At 32.6% G+C, this 10029-nt stretch overlaps 1 non-coding gene across 1 annotated transcript; it reads left to right on the top strand.

Annotated features, from left to right (window-relative positions):
- The first annotated feature begins 9625 nt into the window (after nt 1-9625).
- LOC115802946 (U6 spliceosomal RNA) lies at nt 9626-9732 on the top strand. Its single transcript, XR_004023534.2, has one exon. It is a non-coding gene; the product is annotated as a U6 spliceosomal RNA (small nuclear RNA).
- The last annotated feature ends 297 nt before the right edge of the window (nt 9733-10029 follow it).

Genomic DNA, 10029 nt, shown 5'->3' with positions numbered 1-10029 from the left:
TTCTCTCTTAGCAAATGTCAAGTTTACAATATATTATTATTAACTATAGTCACCATGCTGTACATTAGATCCCCAGAACTTATGCATCTTATAACTGGAGGTTTGTACCCTTTGACCAACATCTCCTTGTTTCTCCCACCCCCCAACCCCTTGTGACAACCAGTCTACTCTCTGGTTATGAGTTCTATTTTTTTAGGTTTCAAATATAATTGAGATCATATGGTATTTGTCTTTCTGTGTCTAGTTTATTTCATTTAGCATAATGTCCTCTGGGTTCATCACTGTTGTCCCAAATGGCAGGTTTTTCTTCTTTTTTTATGGCTGAATGATATTTTATTGTATATATGTACCACATGTTTTAATCTATTCATACATTGACAGATGCATAGGTTGTTTCCATATTTTGGTTACTGTGAATAATAGTGCAGATATCTCTTTGAGATCCTGATTTTGTTTCCTTTGGATGTATACCCAGAAATAGAAAATCTGAACAGGCAAATAATGAGTAAGGAGATTGAATGGTAATCAAAAACCTCCCCCAAAGAAAAGCCCAGTCTTCATAGGTAAATTCTACCAAATATTTAAAGAAGAATGAATGCCAATTCTTTTCAAACTCTTCCAAAAAAGTTAAAGCAAACACTTTCAAACTTATTTTACAAGGCCGGCATTACTCTCATGCCAAAGCCAGATAAGGACACTAGAAGAAATGAAAATTACAGGCCAATTACAGGCATTTGACAAAATTCAACATCCTTTCATGATGAAAACGCTCGAGAAATTAGGTACAGGAAATTATTGATACGTCAGCATAATAAAGGCTTTATATGACAAACCCATGGATAGCATCACAATGAACAGCAAAAAGCTGAAAGGAATGGACTCTTACAAATATTGTCTTCCAATCCATGAAAATGGTATATCTCTCAATTAATTTGTCTGCTTTAATTTCTCTTACAGTTTTTAATATAAAATTTGTGCATTTCCCTTGTTAAATTTATTCCTAAATATGTTTGATGCTTTCATCAGTGGGATTATTTTCTTAATTTTTTCTTCAGATTGTTCATTGATAGTATATACAGATAGAATTGATTTTTTGTGCTCATATCTTGTGACCTTGCTAAACTTTCTTATTAGTTCTGGTAGTAATTTTATAGATACCTTAGTATTTTCTATATGTAAGATCATGTCATCTGAGAATAAAGACAATTTTGCTTCTTCTTGTCCAAATTGTATGCCTTTAATTTTCTTTTATTGCCTTATTGCACTGACTAGAACCTCCAGCACATATTGAAGGGAAGTGATAAGAGCAGATATTCTTGTCTTCTCCTCAACCTTACAGAGAAAACATTCATTTTTCCCACTATTAAGTATGATGGTAGCTATAGGTTTTTTGTAGATGCACTTCATCAGGTTGAGAAAGAGCCCTTCTATTCCTAGTTTTTTGAGAACTTTTATCATGAATGGGTATTAGATTTTGTCAAGTGATTTTATTGGATCTATTGATATGGTTGTTTCCTGCCTTTATTCTCTTAATATGGTGTACTACATTATTTGACTTTTGGATGTCAACCAACCTTCTATTTCTGGCATAAGCCTTCCTGCTTATCATGTAAAATCATCCTCATTTATCACTTGGATCAATTTGCTAAGATCGTGGCATCAATTTTCATGAGGGAGATTGGTCCGTAGTTTTGTTTTCTTGTGATGTCTTTGTCAATCTTTGATATCAGGAGAATATGGTTTCATAAATTGAATACTTCCTGGGAAGTATTTTATACTCCTCTGTATTTTGAAAGGTTTAGTGAAGGGTTGCTGTTATTTTTCCTTAAATGTTTGGTAGAACTCACCAGTGAAGTCATCCTGGCCTGGGCTTTATTTTGGGGAAGGTTTTAAATTACTAATTCCCATTTCTTTGCTTAGAGATTTTCCTTTTTCTTTTTCTTCTTTACTAAGGTTTGATATTTTATGATTTTCCAGGAACTTTTCCTTATCTAAACTGTTTACGTTTTTGACAAAAATTTTAAGGGAAGATTCATAACCTTCCCTTAAAATCCTTTTACTTCCCAGAATTCTGTATTGTTGTCTCCTCTTTCAATCTTGATTTTATTAAATCTTTCTTCTTTTCTAATATAATATTTTAAATATAAAATTTGCCTCTAAACATGGCTTTGATTACATCACAAATTTTAATGTCATATTTTCATTCTGTTTGATATACTTTTACAATTCCTTTTTATTTCTTCTTTGATTCATGCATTATTTAGAAGTGTGATGTTTGATTTCCAGGTATATGAGTATTTCCCTGATTTCTTTCTGTTGTTGATTTCTAATTTAACTTGTTGTGGTCAGAAAAGATACTTTATGTTATTTCAATTATTTTAAATTTGTTGACTACTTTTTATGCCTAGTATATGATTTATCCTGGGGAATGTTGCAGGTGTACTTGAAAAAAAAATGTGCGTTTTTCTGCTGTTGGGTGGATTGTTCTATATGTATTAGTTAGGTCATATTTGCTAGTGGTTTTTAAGTCTTATACATTCTTATAGATTTTCTGTCTATTTGTTCTATCATTTACCAAAAGAAGATTATTTAAATTAACTATATTAAATATAAGTATAAAATTGTTGAAGTATCTATTACTCTTCTCCATTCTGTCAGTCTTTGTTTCATTATTTTAGGGCTCTGTTTTTAGGTGTATATACATTCATAACTATTCTTTCTCCCTGATGTATCGATTCTTTATCATTATGAAATGTTCCTGTTTGGCTCTAGTAATGTCTCTTGTCTTAAAGTCTATTTTGCCTCATATTATTATAGCTATTGCAGGTCTTTTAAAATTACTACATTTTCCCATCCTTTCACTTTCAATCTATTTGTATCTTTGAATCTAGAGTGTGTCTTTCATAGTCACCAATTAGTTGGATTTTGCTTTTCATGCAGCTTTACAAGCTCCAACTTTCAATTGGTGCATTTAATCCATTCACATTTAATATAATTATCAAGGTGGTTGGGTTTATGTCCACCACTTTGCAATTTGTATTCTATATGACTCATGTGTTTTTGTTACCCTTTTCCTCTTTTCCTGCCTCCTATATTGTTTAAAGCAATTTTCAAGGTGCAATTTTTAATTCCTCTTTGACTTTTTTAGCTATATATTTTCTCTTAATCATTCTATGGAATACAATATGTATATTAAATTTATCACAATGTACATCAGATTAATAATTTAATTCTGAGAAAATATAGCAATCTTACTGCAATCTTTGCTCCATTTCTTCACTTCTTTTTGAGTATATCTTTGTATAGCTTTTCTTAGTGGTTGAACTAGTTTATATACATAACATCACAGTCTACTGATGTCATCATTTTACTATTTCAAGGGAAGTTTAGAAAAAAAGACTATATATATATATATATATATATATATGTAGTCTTTAGTGTTCAGGAGTTTTACTGTGACATGTCTTGCCATGGATTTATTTGGGTTTATATCTCTTTGGAGTTCATTTGGTTTCTTAAATATTTAGGTTTATGGTTTTTTTGCCAAATTTGGGTTTTTTTCAGCCAGCCCCACCCTATTTCCCCTCTCCTTCTGGGACTCCAAAGACATGAATGTTACCTTCATGTTATAGTCACACAGGTCCCTGAAACTCTCTTCAGTTTTAAAGTCTATTTTCTCCTTTCAAGTTCAGTGATTCTTCTTTCTGTCCTTCCCATTCTGCTGTTGAGCACATCCACTGATATTCTTAATTTGGCTATTGTATTTTCCCATTCTATAATTTTCATTCGGAAGTTTTTGATATTTTCTATTTCTTTGCTAAAACTTTCGACTTTTCATTTTTTTCAACTATGCTCGTCTATATACTTACCTTTCTAGTTAAGTTTTATACTTTCATGTGTTTTCATGTAACTAATTAACATCCTTTCATTTCAACTTGAAGAATTCCCTTTGGCTTTTCTTGTAAGGTAGGTCTAGGAGATGAACTACCTCAGCTTTAGTTTGTCTGGGGAAGTCTTTATCTTTTCCTTCATTTCTGAAGGCTAGTTTTGCCAAATACAGTATTCTTGGTTGGCAGTTTTCTCTTTCATATGGGAATATATCACCCCACTCATTTCTGGCCTGCAAGGTTTCTGCTGAGAAATATACTAATAGGCTCATGGGAGCTCCCCTGTATGTGATGAGTCACTTTTCTCTTTCTGTTTTCAGAATTCAGGCTTGGAGGAGTGGGGAAAGGGCAGTTGTTGCTCAATTGGTGTAAAGTTTCAGTTATGCAAGATGAATTAGCTCAAGAGATCTCCTGTACAGAATAATGCCTAGAGTGGACAATAATTTACTATGCTCTTAATATTTTTTAATTTTAAATTTTGTTAAAATTTTAATTTTGTAAAATCTCAGGTTAAGAGTTCTTAACACACACACACATACACACACAGAGACACAAAGGGGCACAAGGGAACTTTTGGAGGTGATGGATCTATTACCTTGATCATAGTGATTGTTTCACAGGTGTATGCATGTGTATAAACTCATCACATTATATAATCAATGTATGAAGCTTATTGTCTATCAATTATACTTCAATAAAGCTATTTAAAAACAAAAAGTATGATGAAGTGCTGAAATAAGAGATTATAAAAAAAAGAAAGAAAGAAAGAAAAAGAAATGCTAAAGGAAATTCTTTATGATGAAGGGATACATTACTAGATAGACTATCGGAGAGAACATGAAGATCAATGAAAATAGTAAATATGTAGTAAATAAAGAGACTATTTTTTCTTAATTTCTTTAAAACAAGTGATTGCTGTTATAACGATGCAGCAATGTAATGTGGAGTTTCTTACATGTAGAAATGAAATATATACAATTGCACAAAAAATGGGAGAGGGGTAAATAACATACTGTTATAAGATTCTTATATATTCAGGGGTATATTATTCATTCAAGGTAGACGTGCTTACATGTTGTGATCCTTATAGTAACCATGAAAAGAATAATGCAAAGAAATATGCTTAAATATCCGAAATAGGAGATAGAATGGATTGTTAAATATACTTGATTAAGGCAGGAAAGGAGGAACAAAGAAAAAGGACAAGAGGGACAAATAGAAAACAAATAGCTAAGGTGGTTTGTGACCACCTAGAGGGGTGGGATAGGGAGGGTGGGAGGGAGGGAGACGCAAGAGGGAAGAGATATGGGAACATATGTATATGTATAACTGATTCACTTTTTATAAAGCAGAAACTAACACACCATTGTAAAGCAATTATACTCCAATAAAGATGTTAAAAAAGAAAACAAATAGCTAGATAGTTTATTTAAACCTGACCATACCCATAGTTACATTAGACGTAAACGGATTCTCCTGGTGTTAAAGAGGGACATTTCATACTAGAAGTATCAATTCATTAAGGAGACTTACTAATCCTAAATGCATTTGCACCTTAAAACAGAGTTTCAAAATACACGAAGCAAAAATTGACAAAATAAAGGGAGGGATAACATGTCCACAATTATAGTTGGAGACTATAATGTTCCTCTTTCATAAATTTGTGGAACAAGTAGACCAAAAATCTGTAAGATATAGGACATTTGAATAACACTCTCCACCATATTGATGTAACTGACATTTATAGACTATTACAGCCAACAAATGCAGAATACACATTCTTTCCTCTTGCCCATGAAACTTCATCAAGACAGAACATATGTTGTGTTATAAAGCAAATTTTAGTATAGTATTTCAGAAGAATTAATGAAGAGTAAGTTCTCTGACTGAAATGGAATTAAAGTAGAAATCAATACAGAAAAGATAACTAGAAATTTTCGAATTTGGGGATATGAAGCAATGCACTTCTAAATAACCAATGGGTGGGTAAAAAAGACAAGAGAAATTAGAAAAATCTCAAACTTGATGAAAATGCAACATGTCAAAATACATGGGGTACACACATTTACAAAATACCTAACCAGTAGTCCTCAAAACTGTCAAAATCACCAAAAACAAGGGAAGTCTGAAAAATGGTCACAGAGGAAACTTAAGAGACATGATGACAAAATGTTGCATGTGCCCTGGATGGGATCCTGGAACTAAAAAAGGGCATTTGGCAAAAACTTAGGAAATCCACATAAAGTATGGACTTTAGTTAATAATAATGTATCAGTATTTGTTCATTAGTTGTGACAAATCTGTCTTATATCTGTATGCATACTTACATCATACCTGTGAGATACTAACAATAGGGAAGCTAGGTGTGTAGTGTAAAGGAACTCTTTGTACTGTCTTTCTAAAATTTTTATAAATCTAAAAATATTCTTAAAATTAATATTTTAAAAGATATGTGGGACTCAGCTAAATCAATTTTAAAGGAACATTGTAGGTTAAAATGTTTATATTAAAAAAGAATACAGGGGCTTCCCTGGTGGCGCAGTGGTTGGGAGTCCGCCTGCCGATGCAGGGGACACGGGTTCGTGCCCCGGTCCGGGAGGACCCCACGTGCCGCGGAGCGGCTGTGCCTGTGGGCCATGGCCGCTGAGCCTGTGCGTCTGGAGCCTGTTGCTCTGCAACGGGCGAGGCCACAGCAGTGAGAGGCCCGCGTACCGCAAAAAAAAGAAAAGAATACAAATTTGAAATCAATGACTTATCTTCTATGTTAAGATAGCGTGGAAGTAGATTACATAGAATATGGCCAAGCAATACAAAAAGTCAAGAAACCCAAAAGTCACTTCTTTAAAAACATTAATAAATGGATACAAATCTAGCAAGACTGATTTTTTAAAATAGAGAAAAAACAAACCTTCAATATCAGGAATGAAGGAGAGACCATCACTACTATTTTACAGACACTACTAAGATAATAAGGGAACATAATGAGCAAATTTATGCAAATTTATTCAACAACTTATATGAAATGGAAAATTCCCTTGAAAAACTCAACTTACTAAAGATAAGAAAAAACAGAAAATCTGAAAATTCCTATATTTATTTATTATGGAACTTGAATTTATAATTAAAGGCCCACGAAACTTCAGGCCCAGATGGCTTCATTTTTTATTTCTATCAGACTTTTAAGGAAGAAATAATACCAACGCTAGGCAAAGTTTTTCAGAAAATAGGAATGAACATTTCCCAATGCATTTTATGAGGACCATCTGATACCAAAATCTGAAAAGCATATTATAAGAAACAGAAAATTACAGATCAATATTGTTCAGGGACTGGAGGCAAAAATTTTCAAAATATTAGCAAATCAAATCCAACAGTATATAAAATGATAATACATAATGGCAAACTTAAATTTATGTCTGGAATGCAAATTTCAGTTAACAATTTAAAAAATAGTTCAGGGTAAGTCATCCCATTAACAAATTAAGGAGAAAAATTATATGATCATCTATCTGATAGATGCATAAAAAGCATTTATAATGTTCAATGTTTACCTATGATTTAAAAATTTAAAAAAAGCTCTCAGTGAACTAGTAATATAAGAAAACTTCCACAAAAAAGGAAATGTACCAAAAAAAAACCCCTATAGCTAATGTCACACTTGATAGTGAAAGCCTGAACTTTCTCCCCCAAGATGAAAAACGAGGCGAAGATTTTCAGTCTTACTACTTCTATTCCACATTGTTCTGGAGGTCATAGCAATTGCAATAAAGCAAGGGAAGTGTAAAAGATATAAAAATTACAAAGAAAGAAGTAAACTTTCTTTATTCTCAGATAACATGATTCTGTATATGAAAATCTCTTTTAAAAATCTACCCCAAAACCCCCTTATTCTAGAAGTAATAAGTTAATTTAGCAAAGTTTCAGGATAAATGGTGAGTATACAAAAATCAAATTTATTTCTAAATGCTAGCAAGAACAACTGAAAAATGAAATTTAAACATAATACCATTTAAAAGAACATAAAACATAAAAAATTAAATGTATTGTGTTCGTAAATTAAAGAAGACGCAAATACATGGGGAGCCGTGCCATAGTCATAAGTCGGAGACTCAATGTTATTAAAATGTCAATTCTCCCCATATTGGTCTACAGATTCAACATAATCTCAATCAATATCTCAGCAGGCTTTCTAATAGAATTTGATAAACTGATTCTAAAATTTATATAGAAATGGACTTCCATCTCCAGCTAAGATGGAGTAACAGGGATCAAATGCACTCTTTCCTCGGAAACAACAGTAATAAGACAAACATATAAAATAATGTTTTTCAAGACCCTCAGCATCAGGCAAAGAAGAACAGTGATCCCTGAGAGACAGGAAACAATTGAGGTGAACAATTGAGAAGAAGTCTCTTGTTCATGAATCAGAAAACTAAGTATTGTTAAAATTGCAAATCGACCCAAATTGATCTATAGATTTAATGCAATCACAGTAAAAAACCCAACAGGCTTTATTTTTGGTAGAAATGGAAAAGCCAATTCTAAAATTTACATAAAAATGCATAGGACCTAACATGGCCAAAATAACTTTGAAAAAATAAAAGTAAAGTTAGGAGGTTAACTCTGATTTCCAGACTTATTAAAAAACTATCATGTAAAAACACTAACTTGAAAAGATATATACACAACCCCATGTTCATTGCAGCATTATTTGCAATAGCCCAGACGTGGAAACAACCTAAGTGTCCATTGCTGGATGAATGGATGAAAAAATGTGGTGTATATATACAATGAAATACTATTCAACCATAAAAAAAGAATGAAATCTTGCAATTTATGACAACATGGATGGACCTTGAGGGCATTATGCTAAGTGAATTAAATCAGACAGATAAATATAAACACTGTATGATCTCCCTTACATGTGGAATTAAAAACAAACAAACGACACAAACATCAACAAAAACCAAGCTCACAGATACAGAGAATAGACTGGTGGTTGCCAGAGGTGGGGGTGGAGGAGTGGGTAAAGTGGGTGAAGGGGTCAAAAGGTACAATCTTCAGTTATAAAATTAATAAGTCAATGGGATATAATGTACAGCATGGTAACTATAATTAATAATACTGTGTTGCATATTGGAAAGCTGCTAAGAGAGTAGATTTTCAAAGTCCCTATCACAAGAAATAATGTTTTGTAGCTATGTAAAAAAAAAAGCTATAGTATGATATGGACCAAAGATGGACAAATAGTTTAATGGAACAGAACAGTGAGTTTAGAATTGGACTGCAAAACTGATTTTTGACAAGAGTACAAAAATGGGGAAATGGAGGTCTTTTCAATCAATGGTGCTCGGTCAATTGGGTACCAGTAGCCCATAAGTTGAACTTTGATCTGTAACTTGCACCATATACAAAGATTAACTCAAAACAGGTTTTAGACCTAAATGTAAAACCTAAAACCATAAATCTTCTAAAGGAAAATATAAGAGAAAATTTTTGTGACCTTGAGTTAGGCAAAGATTTCTTGGATATGATATTAACAGTGTGATTCACGAAAGAACGAATTGATAAATTATGCTTCACCAAATTGAAAACTGCTCTTCAAAAGACACTCTTAAGAGAATGAAAGGACAAATTACAGATTAGGAGAAAATATTGTCAAAGCATATATCTGATAAAGGACTTGTATCTAGAATATATAAAAATGTTCAAAACTCAATAGTAAAAAAACAAAACCTGTGCTTGCTTCGACAGAACATATACTAAAATTGGAACAATACAGAGAAGATTAGCATGGCCCTTGTGAAAGGATGACACGCAAATTCATGAAGCGTTCCATATTTTTAGACAGCCTCTTCAATAAGTGGTGCTGGGAAAACTGGACAGCTACATGTAAAAGAATGAAATTAGAACACTCCCTAACACCATACACAAAAATAAACTCAAAATGGATTAAAGACCTAAATGTAAGGCCAGACACTATAAAACTCTTAGAGGAAAACATAGGCAGAACACTCTATGACATAAATCACAGCAAGATCTTTTTTGACCCACCTCCAGACACTTTAAAACTCTTAGAGGAAAACATAGGCAGAACACTCTATGACATAAATCACAGCAAAATCCTTTCTGACCCACCTCC

Source organism: Delphinapterus leucas, chromosome 2, assembly GCF_059928025.1.
Source record: "Delphinapterus leucas isolate spDelLeu-1000000601 "Yukka" chromosome 2, BTC_Dleu_Yukka2, whole genome shotgun sequence".
Taxonomy (NCBI): domain Eukaryota; kingdom Metazoa; phylum Chordata; class Mammalia; order Artiodactyla; family Monodontidae; genus Delphinapterus; species Delphinapterus leucas.
The sequence above is the reverse complement of the archived record's forward strand: the minus strand, read 5'-3'. Positions and strand labels throughout refer to the sequence as shown.